This window comes from Schistocerca serialis, chromosome 5 (assembly GCF_023864345.2).
Source record: "Schistocerca serialis cubense isolate TAMUIC-IGC-003099 chromosome 5, iqSchSeri2.2, whole genome shotgun sequence".
Taxonomy (NCBI): domain Eukaryota; kingdom Metazoa; phylum Arthropoda; class Insecta; order Orthoptera; family Acrididae; genus Schistocerca; species Schistocerca serialis.
Window position 1 is genome coordinate 458,799,954 of NC_064642.1, and position 16,621 is coordinate 458,816,574.

The following is a 16,621-nucleotide window of genomic DNA, read 5'->3' on the forward strand; positions in this document are numbered from 1 at the left end:
GGGAAAGTTGTTGATGATGTTGGCACATCTACTGTCTTATGCCACTTATTTGTTTCGGCTGGTTTGCGTACGAAATTTCTGACAGCTGAATTTAATCAGAAATTTTGTATTTCGAAAAGGAAAACAAGTGACGAATGCAATTTCTCAGGAATCTCTAGGTGAAGTCAACAACTATGCGGACCTAACGAAACGTGTCATAACAGATGATGAAACACTGATTTAAGAATATGATGTCAAAAGTAAGGCTCAATCGTCCCAGTAGAAGCACTCTAGATCGCCACGACGTAAATAATCTTAGCAAATGCTTACCGAGTCTTCGATTTGAACGGCACGGTGCATCAGGAGTCGCTGCCACAAATTTTAACGGTCAATAAATAATACTACTTACTAGTTCAATGTGGTTCAATGTCGTCTGCGTGAAACAATCCGAAAAACAAACGGCCGGATTTATGGCGGTACTATTATAACTCTTGTACCATACACCTAGTCACACTTCGTTGCTTGTTCATGAGAGTTTGGCCAAAAACTGTACTGTAATGATGTCTCATGAGTCATATTCGCCAGACAAGGCCCCGTGTCCCCTGTTACCAAAAATACAAAACCTTAAAGAGCCGTCGTTTTAGTAGCATAGATGAGATTAGAAAGGCGTTGCTGAGAGAGGAAAAAGCTTTCCTCAAAGATAAAATTCCAGAAGTATTTCGAGGATTGGAAAAGTACTGAATTGTGTAATATATGGAGGGGACTGTTTTGTTAGGAGATACAACTCATGTAGACGAATAACTAAGATTCTTCCAAAAAAAAATTCTTGTTATTTTATGAACACACCTTGTACTCAAAAGTACTGGTGCACTTGTCATGAATTAGAAGAAAATCACCGATAGTACTTTACACAACTGGATTTACGAATTGAGTATGGTAGCAGTAGAGGTACGTGCTATCCGGCGCACTTTTTTAGTCGTAAAGTTTAAATTTATTTAAATCACGTGACACAGGCGAGGCCCACGAGGAAGACAGCCCGTGGCGCCTACGTCACGAAGGCAGGCCTGAGCTCGCCTCGCTCGCTCCACTCAGCAGACGAACGGCGTTTCTACACCTGTTAACTCGCACACTGGGTGTGTACGTACTAACGAGAATTGCATCTTCTACTAGAATCTGCTATTATGAAGTCTACTGATTACTAGTCGTACAACAAAATTTAAGATCAATTCTCCACATAAATGGTAGAACGGCATCTTTATAGCATTCAGTCTCTTCTGCTAAACAGTCCTTGTGTCATACAAAATGTGGTGCCTGTGCAACAGATAATAATTTTGGCATGATTTTAATTTTATTATACCTCAGTACAACCGTAAGAAATTATTAGTAGGATTAATCGACTTCCTATCATTGCGGGGATAATAACGGTAAGACTGCATGGTAGTGGCTTCGCGTAGAGGATGCAATTCTCGTTTGTACATAGACATCCGGTTACGAGTTAACAGGTGTAGAAACGCCGTTCGTCTGCTGAGTTGAGCGAGCTCGGCTTACCTTGGTGACGTACGCGCCGCGGCCTCGTGGCAGCCACACCCCCTCTTACCTGTTCAAAAATGGTTCAAATGGCTCTGAGCACTCTGGGACTTAACATCTATGGTCACCAGTCCCCTAGAACTTAGAACTACTTAAACCTAACTAACCTAAGGACATCACACAACAGCTCTTACCTGTCATGTGGCAAGCCACTCCTTCTCTTGCCTATTACGTAACAAGCTACACCCGCTTCCCCTTACCCTATCTTCAGTCAGTCGCAGTGTAGTATTAAAATGAAAAAGCCAATCAGTATCCAAGAACACATAAGTAACCTATTAGCGTTTATTAGAGTATCATATACAAAAAACTGAAGTAAGTCTGTCTAGAACTTGTCGGGACTTCTGGTTAACAACCTTGAACTATGACTTCATATAGAAACGTAGATCTTATATATTCATTTATATATATCGTACATATGAAAAATATGTATCCTATGTCTGCCTAAACGTTTATTAGAGTATTGTGTGAAAATTTGAGTCAAACGCAGTGTGCAGTTTTCGCAAATACCTCTGACTGTGCTGTATGTATGTGTGTGGAAGCTTACATCGTTAGCAGCGGCGCTTTCCAGCACGGCGGCTATACTTTCCTCTACCACCCGTAAGCCTTGCGCCAGACAACAGGAATAAAATGCCCCTTCGAGGATGAAGTAAACCAGTCAAGAATCTAAATTTTTCTGAAAACCTTTCCCCTTTATATATACTATAAATGTGTAGGCTAATTCTTTCCGAACGTTTATTAGAGTACCGTGTAAAAACTGGGAGTAAATCGGTCAAGAATTTCTCGACATCTTTGGTGACAAACTTAAACATTGACTTGTCTTTATATAATGGTATAGAAGAGATTAACGAATTGGTAATAAATAATTGTCAGACATGAGTTTAACTTACGTAATATTCTACGAAGCTTAGCAAACGCGAAATAAAATAAACTGTTGATTTATACCCCTATCGCCAATATTGTCCAAGAAGTGGCTGTACTAGAATTATTTTTTTCACAAACACACACACAAATTGGTGCCAAAAACATAATTGTAAACTCCGAAGTGTGCTATTTCCATACCAAACACATGTGGTTTAAGAAACATTACAGCCACTTGATACTTAAAGCAACACATAAAAGAACGAATCTAACCTGACCATGCTAAAATACTACAAAAACACACAGACAAATATATTCTTGAACGTAATTGTTTACGCATACTCATGGTGTAACACTCTCAAAGATCTAAGTAATGCAACGATATCTAAATACAGTACATAAGGATTGTGCAATCCGATGCCGTGTGCTGTCATAGCCTAACGTTTCTCAGCGTCAGTTTATGAGCGGTGAAGATAATGTACCACTATAAAAATATAATCGATAATATTGATCAGCAGTTACTACAAATGATTACGCATTGTCACGGTTAAGTAAGAATCGAATTTCTGCGATCGGAACTATAGTACCAAGGCTGTTTAAAACGTTTGCCAGTCAAAAACAGAGCTGTCTAAAAATTTAAGGACTGTATGGCCTACAATCACCTACTAAATAACATCAACGTGTAGTAAAGGCGTGTTATGAAAAAAACCGCTCTCGCACAGTACAGGCAAATAGGATTTTAGGGAGGGAGGAAAAACGTTTTTTTTTATTACTTAAACTACAACACGATTTCAGGAATGAAGTTGACACAAAACCAAAGATGATAGAGTTGTAACATCTCAAAAGAAGATGACAAGATGGCATCTCGAAAGTAAATTCTATGATAAAATTATTCTTTTTTTTTTTAGTAAAAAATAGCACACCCGCGTGTAGGCTGCGTGCCATAACAGGCAATTATATTTATTAATCTCTTCGAAAATTCGACCAAACACAGTTGTACTATTCCTCAAAATATGTAAGATTTCGCAAACGTTGCGGGAACAGTGGACCTACAAATTAAATAGTTCCACATCTAAATGTCTGTATTACTTATTAAAATACACCCAGTTTACTAACTGAAATTACTTAAATAAATTATACGTTACTTCAGTCTTAGGTAGCATGCATTAAACACACAAAAACTGATTACAAAACACACACATGAACTCTACTGCAGCTCTAACTTACAACCTAAAGTGTACCCAGAATTAGCAAACTAAACAATGTTATTCTCATCTAAAAAAACTAATCTGATGTTATAGATACCTCATGCTAGTTTATTAACTCCATCTTGCAATATAAAATGTTCATCAACTCACGCTTTTAAACAGTTGAAACTACATGACACATCAATCGAATAACGTGCTAAACAGGAGCAAAACACGTTCGTATACTCCCTTTGTTTCCTTTTTGGGTGGGGCAACGTTGGTCAGTTGACAATATGACTACCATACCTTCTTTGGATATTTTTGGGTGTCGGAATGTTGGTAAATTGACAAGGTGACCGTTATTACCCCACACATGCATATGTCTGTACTCGGCAAAATATGACGTGATTGGAGATTTCTCGACTGCACATGACGTTGACTAAGCAAGTTGAGACTGGTTCAAGCAATTTACGACAGGCAAACATGAGTTGAAACTTATCAAGTCAGGATTTGTTCCCACAGTGTAGTGGAAGTCAGCTACTAATGGGACCTTTTCTTTATGTTGTGTGACCACAGATGAGAGATGACATTTAATGAAAGGGCAGAGATGGAAAGATGTGAAATTCGTTTTGGTGTATAAATCAGAAATGAAATTTAATGACGACGCAATGAGAGAAGAAAAATATTTTAATTTAAGTGACGAGATAGTACAGTACTTACCTTTCACATATAGGTAGAGGGTGTATGTCATTGCCACAACAAATAGACTGCAGATTAACGGTGGCAGCTATGTTAACTGATAATCGTTATCCACTAACCACCATTCGCCACTAACTATCATGGTTATCATTCTACATTGGCTATCACTATATATCGACCATCATTCCGTCCTCTCTCCACTGACCATTAGACTCAACCATGGGAACTCACCTACCATTCAATTTTTTTATACACCGTATTTAAAGTAATACCCAAGCCCTACTTGCATATTTGCAATGACTTCTTTTTTTATAATAACAACTTATGTTCTTCCAAAGTGAACATTTTAATTTATGCCACTGCTCGCGTGGATAAGCCATAAATGGTAAATCCGAAAAACTGATAAACAATAAATTCGAAATGGTAAACGGGAATCAGTCAACAGTAAATGATGAATAATGAACGGTACAGAATTTTCATAATGGAGTGATGGGAATGGGCCCGCTTATGTGTGACGTAAGAGATGGTTAACATTCAAAACTAGTCGAAAGCACAGCAACGGATATTTCTTACCAATATGGAACATATGAAATTAGTGGTACATTTCATAATTCGTACTGATAAATAAATGACAACGATTTTACTGTTTGACCATTACTGTTCACCGTTCACCAATCACCATTTATCAGGAGCCAATTGTCATTCACCACTTACCGTTCACCATTTACTGTTCACTGTTTACCGTTCGTTGTTTACTGGTCGATATTGACCATACACCTTTCACAGTTCACTGTTGGCCATTTGCTATTTGCTGTGTTACCCATTTTAACTGTTTTACCCATTTTACCCATTTTCCATTTACTTTTCACCCATGTGAACAGGGGTGCAAATTGAGATATTCACTTTGGAAGAATATAAACTGCTGTTGGGAAAAAGAAGAAATCATTGCAGATGTGCAAGCAGCGCTTACCCAGTGTGTGAAATAAAGCCGACTAATGGTCCGTTTACATGGTTTGAAACCTATAGTCAATGGAGAGAGGAGAGAATGACGGCCGAGGTAGAATGATGTTCAATGGAGAATGGTGGTCAGTGGATAACAATGGTCAGTTTGCAGAGTTAGCACCATTACCCAGCATACTATTGGGTGGGGCCCTAACACACACACTGCTTATACGTACACATGATAAATACACTCCTGGAAATGGAAAAAAGAACACATTGACACCGGTGTGTCAGACCCACCATACTTGCTCCGGACACTGCGAGAGGGCTGTACAAGCAATGATCACACGCACGGCACAGCGGACACACCAGGAACCGCGGTGTTGGCCGTCGAATGGCGCTAGCTGCGCAGCATTTGTGCACCGCCGCCGTCAGTGTCAGCCAGTTTGCCGTGGCATACGGAGCTCCATCGCAGTCTTTAACACTGGTAGCATGCCGCGACAGCGTGGACGTGAACCGTATGTGCAGTTGACAGACTTTGAGCGAGGGCGTATAGTGGGCATGCGGGAGGCCGGGTGGACGTACCGCCGAATTGCTCAACACGTGGGGCGTGAGGTCTCCACAGTACATCGATGTTGTCGCCAGTGGTCGGCGGAAGGTGCACGTGCCCGTCGACCTGGGACCGGACCGCAGCGACGCACGGATGCACGCCAAGACCGTAGGATCCTACGCAGTGCCGTAGGGGACCGCACCGCCACTTCCCAGCAAATTAGGGACACTGTTGCTCCTGGAGTATCGGCGAGGACCATTCGCAACCGTCTCCATGAAGGTGGGCTACGGTCCCCCACACCGTTAGGCCGTCTTCCGCTCACGCCCCAACATCGTGCAGCCCGCCTCCAGTGGTGTCGCGACAGGCGTGAATGGAGGGACGAATGGAGACGTGTCGTCTTCAGCGATGAGAGTCGCTTCTGCCTTGGTGCCAATGATGGTCGTATGCGTGTTTGGCGCCGTGCAGGTGAGCGCCACAATCAGGACTGCATACGACCGAGTCAAACAGGGTCAACACCCGGCATCATGGTGTGGGGAGCGATCTCCTACACTGGCCGTACACCACTGGTGATCGTCGAGGGGACACTGAATAGTGCACGGTACATCCAAACCGTCATCGAACCCATCGTTCTACCATTCCTAGACCGGCAAGAGAACTTGCTGTTCCAACAGGACAATGCACGTCCGCATGTATCCCGTGCCACCCAACGTGCTCTAGAAGGTGTAAGTCAACTACCCTGGCCAGCAAGATCTCCGGATCTGTCCCCCATTGAGCATGTTTGGGACTGGATGAAGCGTCGTCTCACGCGGTCTGCACGTCCAGCACGAACGCTGGTCCAACTGAGGCGCCAGGTGGAAATGGCATGGCAAGCCGTTCCACAGGACTACATCCAGCATCTCTGCGATCGTCTCCATGGGAGAATAGCAGCCTGCATTGCTGCGAAAGGTGGATATACACTGTACTAGTGCCGACATTGTGCATGCTCTGTTGCCTGTGTCTATGTGCCTGTGGTTCTGTCAGTGTGATCATGTGATGTATCTGACCCCAGGAATGTGTCAATAAAGTTTCCCCTTCCTGGGACAATGAATTCACGGTGTTCTTATTTCAATTTCCAGGAGTGTACTATACTGTCCACTCATTTAAATTAAACTATTTTTATTATTTCTCTGCCTTGTCATTAAATTCCATCTCTCTATACGCCACAACAAATTTCATATCGTTCCACCTCTGCCCCTTCATTAAATATCATCTTTTATCTGTGGTCACACACTAAAAATAAAAATCCCTCCAGTAGCTGACACTTACTACACTGTTGGAGCAAATCTTGACTTAATAAGTCTCAGATCACTTTTGTTTGCTGCAGCTTGCCAGAACTAATCTCAACTTGGTTAGTCATTATATGTGCTGATGTATGCGCATGTGCAGTCAATAAATCTGCAAGCATGTCATATTTTGCCGAGTAGAGATAAATTCATGTGTGGGATAATGATTATCACCTTACAATTTTCCAAAAATCGCCCCACACAAAATTATCCAGAGGGGGTATGGCAGACTATTTTCTCAATTGTCCAACATTGCCCCACCAAAAAATATCCAGAGAGGGTATGGGAGTCGTCTTTTCAATTCATCAACATTGCTCCTCACACAGCACTATCAGGTGGGCTAATGATAGTCACCCACAATTTTGTTGTAACATGACGAAGTGACTTGTTAGAAGCAGTCAAAACCTCGCCAAACTATTTGGAACTCGCTGAGTGATGTAAGAGAGGCTACACTAAGATGTTTTCGTATCCTTATCTGTTGTAATTGTAGTTACTGTGTAGAATACTCTTTTAGTTTGAAAAACCTATATTTTGTGTAAACTATATCACAGCCTTCCCTGCTTACATTATCACCATAACATGACAAACGTTTTGTACTGCAAGGTAAAATTAATAACCTAGCATGCAATCACTATAATGATTGGGTGACTCTGAAAGTATAGTAAGCCTCGTTTCTTACTCAGTGTAATTAAGTGTGTATTACCTCTACTCATCATGCTATTCGATCGATCTGTCATGTCGTTTCAACTGTGTAACAGAACAAGTTGATAAAATTTTAAATTGCAAGATGAAGTTAATTATGTAGGATGAGGTTCCAATAATGTTTGACCGACTTCATATCAGATGAGATTTTTGGATGAAGCAGCATTATTTATTTTGATAACTTAGGGTCCACTTTATTCTGTTAGAGGTGCAGTAGCGCTCATGTGTGTGTTTTGCAACCAATTTTTGTACGTTTAATGGATGGTACTTAAAACAGGTGTAAGGTCGTCTACTAACCTATTACTTATTTAAGTAGTGTCAGTAAGTTGTATATATTTTAGTAAGTAGTACAGACACATTAGATCTGGAATTGTTTAACTTGAAGTTGTATCTTGTTCACAGTGTTTGGAAAAGCTTACATATATTACAGTTTTATTTTGCTAGAATTTTCCTAGACGTCAACAATTACACTTGTATAATACAATACGACATATGCATGTGTGTGTGTGTGTGTGTGTGTGTGTGTGTGTGTGTGTGTGTAGACGAAGCAGTCGTTCTCCAGTTTAAATGATAAATCGCAATAAAACACTTTCTTCCTTCCTTCCATCCAAAATGTTGAGTTACTTCTTTCTTCATTTCTAAAACTGTGTTTGGCTACGTTGCGTGAGTGTGGTCTTTTCGTTATACATCTTTGTTACATGTTGGTGTTATTTAGTAGTTGATTGTAGTTGGTAAACATTTTTGAGAGTCTTAGTTCCAATTTGTATACCTTTTAAAGAGCCTTGGCTCCATAGTTCTGATTGCAGTAGTTCGTTTCGGGGTAAATCTCGACTAGTCCCAATCATTTGTGACAATTACCAATAGTATCGTCGAATATATTTTTCTAGTGGTACATTATCTTCACCGCTCATAAATTGACAATAAAAAACATTAGGTGACGACAGTACACAGCATCAGATTAAAGGCTTTTTACGTTATGTATTTAGATACAGCTGTGACACTGAAATATTTAATTTGAGGGTTTTATTCCAAGAGGATACCTAAAGATTGTGTGTTTTCCTCCTGTTTTAGCCTGATCAGGTTAGTTTCGATCTTTTAAGCGTCACTAAATATCAACTGGTTGTTGTATTTCTTAAGCTACATGTGTTTGGTATGAAAATAGCATACTTTAGAGTTTGCAATCCAGTTTTGGACGCCCATTTGACAAAAGTATGTGTGTGTGTGTGTGTGTGTGTGTGTGTGTGTGTGTGTGTACTCGACGTAAACATCGCACTTTTTTCGCTACCAATGCATTTTTCTAGACATTTTAGACTTGGAAAAAATATTGTGACACTTGACAAGCATCACAGATATACAAAATGAATTTGAGCCTCTGTTGTGTCTTACATTATGATACATCAAACAAGCTTTGAATATTTTCTAGTGCAGCTACCTATTGAAGAACATAGAGAACAGGGACATAAATCAACAGTTCATTTGATTTCGCTTTTTCTAAGTTTCGTAGAATATTATTTCAGTGAAACTCATGTTTGAAAATAATCTATTACCAATTCATTAATATATACCATATTACTATACAAAGACAAGTTGTTTGTTACTAGAAATCTCGAAAAATTCTTAACCAATTTACTATAAATTTTTGCACAATACTCTAATAAACGCTCGGAACGACTAGAGAGAGAGAGAGACAGAGACAGAGAATTGTCATTAGTAATTAGGATAATGGGCAATGGCACTATGTTAGTAGTGTGGGTAAGTTAAGAATTTGGTTGTGACAGAAGGTGGGACTGAGTAGTCCGTGCAGTTGAAATGAGCACTGTGTCTGGATGGCTTAGCAGTCAGAGCATCTGCCTAGTAAGCAGGAGACCTGGGTTCGAATCTCGGTCTGGCACAAATTTTCAACTTGTAATTCCTTTGTGTCTTGATTCATAATGGCTGCTGGATCAAAATGTTGTCTTTTCTTTCTGGTATAGCTCCTAGAAACTCTAATACGGCCACAACTTCACAATTACCTGCGCATTAGCTATAGTGAAATCCTATCACGGTACATATAACTGCTTCTGGTAAAACTGTTCAAATTCCCGACTTCAGTGAGTGTCTCTACCACTCCTCAGTATTGGTACTCATTCACTGGAGAATGAAAGTCTTTGGCCTGTTCTTCCGTTGTCTAACTATAGACCTTGCTTTCTCTAATGACTTGAGTTTCTTTTATTTTTGACAGTAGACTACTGTTTCCAATTTACTTAAAACACTACAACTCTTTTTAAAGGCGAACACGAACTGACATCTAAACTTTCTAATCAATACCTGTCAGTGGAATGATTAGTTACAGCATTGCGGATTCTCTTGACCACCCACATTATAATTTAAACAGATATTTCTGAATTTAAAGAAATCTATTATGATAATTTCCACGTGTGAAGTATGAGACTCGTTTCTAGGCACTACAATCTATATCCTTACTTACAATAGTGTCGATGTTTTATAGGAGCTATACTAATGTAACGCAAGATACAGCGGAAAAAGACAAGTTTGCTAAACGGATATGCTTACCTGACGCAGATGAGTTTTCACCGAGAACCATATCGGTAGAAAGTCACCGTTGGTCCTCTGTTGATCGCGGATAATCTGATCAACTGGAACGCTCACGATTTGTAAATTATTATGACATCCGATCATCTCCCTGTCGAACTGAAACAAAAAGGCATCACAAGTAATAAGCATATGATTGGGAAACAGCAAATACCCAAGCGAGGAGGGGTAACCTTCTGTAATCCTGTAAAACGAAGAGTGTATTTGGAAGTCAGAGATAATTTTAAAACAATAGACTGCACACGGCACATTGTTTCCTTCTTCGTTCGATCCATTCTCAAGAGAAATACGATACAAACACTTTAAAAACTGGAAAATTCTATACTGTGGGTTTACTTTTGACACAACAAATAAACTCTTAGTTCTGTCGAGACAAAATCCCCCTAACGACAATATCTTAGAATAGTACTGTCAAATAAATGACTGAAAAGTTTGTATTAACAGAGCCTGAAGAACACAACCACTAATGAGTAATGGAACTAATGTGTCCAAGTGCGGCAGCCAGATAGACTGAAACGACTGCAGATGTCAGCATGCAAACATTCTGGGATAGCCAAGACCGTATAAAAAATCAGCTACAACAGAGTAGTGTTTATATTGGAAGATACTTTTCACGCAAGTTCCAAAATCAGATTAATATTTCCCATGAGAATTTAAATGTGTTAGTGTTGTCGTTGTTACGGTCTTCAGTCGAAAACATCTGATGCAGTTCTTTGCCCTAATCTATCCTGAACAAAACTCTTCCGCAACCAACATCTGTTTGAACATGCTTGCTGTATTCAAGCCCATGTATCCCTCTACCACTTTTACCTCATGCACTTCCCTCCATCATCAAACTGACGATTCCTTGATGCCTCAGGATGTGTCGTATCAACCAACACCCTCTTCTGCCAGCTTGTGCCATTCATTTCCTTTCTCCCCATTTCGATTTATACTACCACCTCATTAGTTACTCGATCTGTCTATCTAACCTTCAGCACTCTTCTGCGGTACCACATTTCAAAAGCTTATGTTCCCTACTGGTCTTTATCGGCCAGGATTCGTTACCGTACAAAGCAATGCCCCATACAAATAACTACAGATAAGACTTCCTAAAATTTAAATTTATATAAGATTTTAAAGAAATCTTTATTATACATTCTTTTCTTGCTAATGTAAGTCTGCGTTTTATATCATATCTACTTCGGCTGTCATCAGTTATTTTGCTACCCAAATAGCAAAACTGGTCTGCTCCTTTAAGCCTCATCTCCTTTTGTTGACATTAATCGTATAACCTCCTTACAAGATTCTATCCATTCTATTCATAATCTCTTCTAAGTCGTTTGCCGTCTCTGACAGAATTGCTATGTCATCAGCAAACCTCAAAGGTTTGAATTTCTTCTCCCTGAACTTTGAAATCCTTAACCAACTTTGATTCCATAAGGAACTGTTGTGCGCAGAGAACGTAGACTACAAGGAAGGAGAGGCACACAGCAGTCAGTTGCAATCCCATAAGTTTTATTAATCTTGCATATCTATATTTCGGCAATAAATAGCCATCTTCAGTGCATTTGAGTTACAATCCAAGAAAACTCGTGGCAGTACATGTCACCATACGATCTTACAGAGTTTCCTTCTGCCTATTTAATTTAACTAAGTGTCTTTCTACCACGTTGTTGTTCCATTGTAACTCAAATGCCCTGAATGTGGCTATTTATATCCGAAATATAGAGATGCGAGAGTAATAAAGGCTAATGCGATTGCGACTGGTTGCTGTGTGCCTCTCCTTTCTTTGAAATCCTTTCCAAATTTCTTCTTTCTTTCCTTCACATTGTGCTCCTTATACAGATTACTTGGATAGGCTTCGACCTTGTCTCACCCTGTTCGCAACTACTGCGTCTCTATCGCGTCCTGTGGCTTGTAACAGCAGTATGGCTTCTGTACAAGTCGTGAGGAACCTTATGAGCCCCGTTTTTTACCCTGGTAGCTTCACTATCGACAGCTTACTCTAAATCTACAAATGCTATAAACTGAGGTTGACCTTTCTTTGCTCTGTCTTCTAAGATAAGACTTAGGATCAGTACTGCCTCGCAATATCTCACATTTCTCCAGAACTCAAACTGATCTTTCGCGAGGTCAACCTCCATTCTTTTTTAAATAATTGGTATCAGTATTTTGCAACTAAGTTTTATTAAGCTTTTCAGAAGTCAAAAACGTCTTTTATCATATGTTTTCCCTTTATTTTTATGACCAGTATTGAGCTATGTGACTGTCATCAGATATGCCTATCTTCTTAAACTAATAAACAAGGAAAGAGCTGATAGAGAAAATATGTACCTACAAGAGACGTAAAAACTAATAAACTATGAAAAACACTGTTGTAGGGTCACACACGGATCTGACGATCATTTAGATGTAAACTGTTCATAAAATAAAGACAAAAATTATGCGATAAACGACTGTTTTTAATTTTTAGTTCGATAATAGTCACACCTGTCACATCGTGCCTTTTTTGGAATTGGATTTATTACATTCAACTTGAAGTCGAACGGTATTCTGCTTGTCTCATATACTTTGCATACCAAGTGGAACAGTTTTATCATAGCTGGCTTTACTGAAGATCTCAGTAATTCTGAGGTAATGTCGTCTGCTCCTGGGGCCTTAATTTGATTTAGGTCTTTAGTGCACAGTCAAGCTGTTCTCAAAGTATCGAAGCTACCGTTTTATCTTATTTCCTCTTCCCATTCTACTGTCTGCCAATCCATTTCCTCTTGTACAGCACTTGGGTATGTTCATTCCATCTTTCATCCTGGGCTTCTTTGCTTAGTACTGGCTTGCCATCTTGATATTCACACAACTGCTTCTATTTCCACTCAATTTCCCTATAAACGGCATATATTGTTCCTCTCATCTACATGATACCACATCCTTCCGCATGTCTAGTCATTCCTACTTAACCATCTTCCACTTACTATCGGTATCATTTTTAAGCTGTCTGTATTCCTTTTTGTCTGCCTCAGTTACTGCATTTTTTTACTTTCTGCTTTCTTCAAGTAAATTCAATATCTCTCTCATTAGCCAAGGATATCTATTGAGCATTGTGTTGTTGCTTATTTGATCCTCTGCTGCCTCACTATTTCATCTCTTAGAGCTACAAAATTGGCTTCTATCGTATTCCTTTCACCCGTTTCAGTCAATTGTTGCCTATTGCTTCCTTTGCAACTCTCAGCAACCTCTTCTTCTTTCAATTTACCAAGGTACCATCTCCTTAAATTTCTACAGTTTCTTCACTGTTAACATGTATGTCATAACTCAAAAATTATGGTCACTATTCACATCTACCCTAGGAAATTGCTTGTAGTTTAAAGTCTGGTATCTAAAACTCTACCAGCCGGCCGCGGTGGTCTAGCGGTTCTAGGCGCTCAGTCTGGCACCGCGCGGCTGCTACGGTCGCAGGTTAGAATCCTGCCTCGGGCATGGATGTGTGTGATGTCCTTAGGTTAGTTAGGTTTAAGTAGTACTAAGTTCTAGGTGACTGATGACCACAAATGTTAAGTCCCATAGTGCTCAGAGCCATTTAAAACTCTACCTTTCCATTATATCGTCTATTTGAAACCTTCCGCAATGACTAAATTACGTTGTGTGCAGAATTCTACCACGCTGATTCATCGATCATTTCTCTGCCGTAGGCAATGTTGTTCTATTTTTTTCTTGTCTTCCTTCTCCTACTGTCGGATTTCAGTCTCCCATGTCAGTAAAATTTTCGTCTGCCTTTGCTTTCTGGACAATTTCTTTCATCTCGTGAAATATTCTTTCAGTCTCATTATTATCTGCGGAGCTAATAAGCATGTAAACTTGTAGCATTGCTTTATGTTGTGGCTTCGTGTCCATTTTCATAACGATAGTGCTTTCACTATACTGTTCATATTACCTTACTCGCATACCTCTTTTTGCATTCATTATTATATCTACTCCTGCAATACGAATATTTTATTTTACGTTGATAACTCTGTATTCACCTACGCAAACGTACTTTTCTTCCCGCCATCAAACTTCACTAATTCTCACTATTTCTAAATTCAACCTATCCATTTTGTTTCGAAATTTTGTAATTTATCCTCTAGAGTAAGGTCTAACATCGCATGGTCCGACGTGTAGAAGGCCATTTTTTTTCGTTGAAGACAACAGTCTGCTAAGTACGTAGGTAGCAAATGCGATGACTTGTCCGAAACTATACATACTGTATGTGATTGTTGGAAACACAAACTGACAGATTGATAATTTACGGTAAATCAGTCATATCTATGAACATTTAAGGTGTTGTGTCAGCACTGAAAGTTCACACTATTTTGATTGTAGAGCACATCTTATGAAATATTAAAATTAACCAATTATTTTTACATATTGTAAATATGTGCCATGTTCTTCGAATGTGTTGTGTACAACTTCCTTATAAATCTTAGTTACATTTTTGTATGCTTTTATATACGTCCCTTGCTGCTGGCACAAAAGCTTGACATGTACATAGATGTGATTCATTTAACGTAAATTATCAATACGTCAATCAGTGTTTACAATAATCACATGCAATATGTACAATTTAGGGTATGTCATAGTATTATGCTTCTGTGAAGAACATACTCACATCAGCTAAACTAATACTAAGTACATTTCTGTAATACACTTCTTGTACTTCACATAAATGTAAGGCCAAGGTCTAATGATTTATTATATCCCCAATTTTGTACGCTTCTGAAGATGACAAATTAATTTGTTGGAACAGGTAAGCGAACTATAAATATCTGTGCAACTGACGACTAAACTTTATTCCGAAAATACAACGTTATTAACATTTTATACATTTATTATTCATGTGTACATATTTGTAGTCCTCTGCCGCTGGTGGGCTCCGAATTTTAGCGTGTAACATGGCAGTGAACAACGTAACTATGTTGGTGAGTGAGAAGCAGCGTGCTGAATCGAGTTCCAAATCAGAAGAGTACGTCCAGACGCAGAGCATCCTCTCCTTTAGCATGACAATGCCAAACCACAAACGAGCGCTGCGTCATCTGCAACAATCCCAACTCCTTGGGTTCACTGTTATCGATCATCCTCCAGATAGTCCCGTCTTGGCCCCATCCGATTTTCATCTGTTTCCAAAACTTAGAAAACACTTTCAAAGCTTACACTTTGATAGTGATGAAGCGGTGGCCCCTTCAATAACGTCGAAGTACATGCCCTCGGAAAAAACAGCGGCTGTAGTTTCCTCTTGCTATTAGCTGTTCGCAGTACCAACATAGCACGACCACGTTGGCTAATGTTATAAGGCCAGATCAGTCAATCATCCAGATTGTTGCCCCTGTAACCATTGAAAAGGCTGTTGCCTTCTTCATAAGTCACAGCTTTGTTTGGCCTCTCCACATACAGTCTGTCGTTGAGGTAGCACCTACTGTACGGCTGTCTGTGTCGTTGAGGAACGCAAGCCACACCCCCAAGGCATAGTCCTTGGTTGAAACATCAAAACGAAATAAAAGCTGACGTGTTCTCCATTTTTTGAAGCATCTTGACACTGACTGGCGTGGTAATAGTTGACATCCTTCTTTCTGTCTGTGAACGCGAATGTACCCAGTTTAGATTGAAATGGCGAATGAAAACTAGGCACTGCGTGGGGTTTAGCACAGCGAGGTACTAGGGTACGCACTGTAATGAACAGTGTCATAGTGCATATCGTGGGAAATGCCTTGTTCATTGTGTGCTTGTGCAGAATACTATGCATGAAGTAAAAACGGTCGCTGTGCGAGGTGGCTCGGTGGCTGAGATTCGCACACGGGAGGACGCCGGTTCAAATTCCAGAGTGACCGTCCAGTTTTAGGAATTCCGTGGTTTCTCTGGGTCGCTTAAAGCAAACGTCTAGAAGGTCCTTTGAAAGGGAGAAACGATAAGTTTGTGGTCGTTCTCTAATGTTCTCGTCGTCGGCGAGATGATAAGTCCTCCACTTCTTTGGTTGCTTTTAGAAAAGTTAGGAATATAGATTAGTTGTCATGCCCACGGAAGTTGTCAGGGGATATCGGTACCATTCAGGAACCTCTTATTGTGCTTTGCAGACAACACAGGGGTAGTATTTACACAAGTCAGAATGAAGAGGAATGTATGCCTCTCTCTGTACTGTTTGAAGGAACTAAAGTTATGTGGTGTGGGAAAGGGCGACATGTGAGAAAAGACAT

The 16,621-nt window shown here is 39.8% G+C and overlaps 1 non-coding gene across 1 annotated transcript; it reads left to right on the forward strand.

The window, feature by feature from the left end:
* The first annotated feature begins 9,646 nt into the window (after nucleotides 1–9,646).
* Nucleotides 9,647–9,719, forward strand: Trnat-agu (transfer RNA threonine (anticodon AGU)). Its single transcript has one exon. It is a non-coding gene; the product is annotated as a tRNA-Thr (tRNA).
* The last annotated feature ends 6,902 nt before the right edge of the window (nucleotides 9,720–16,621 follow it).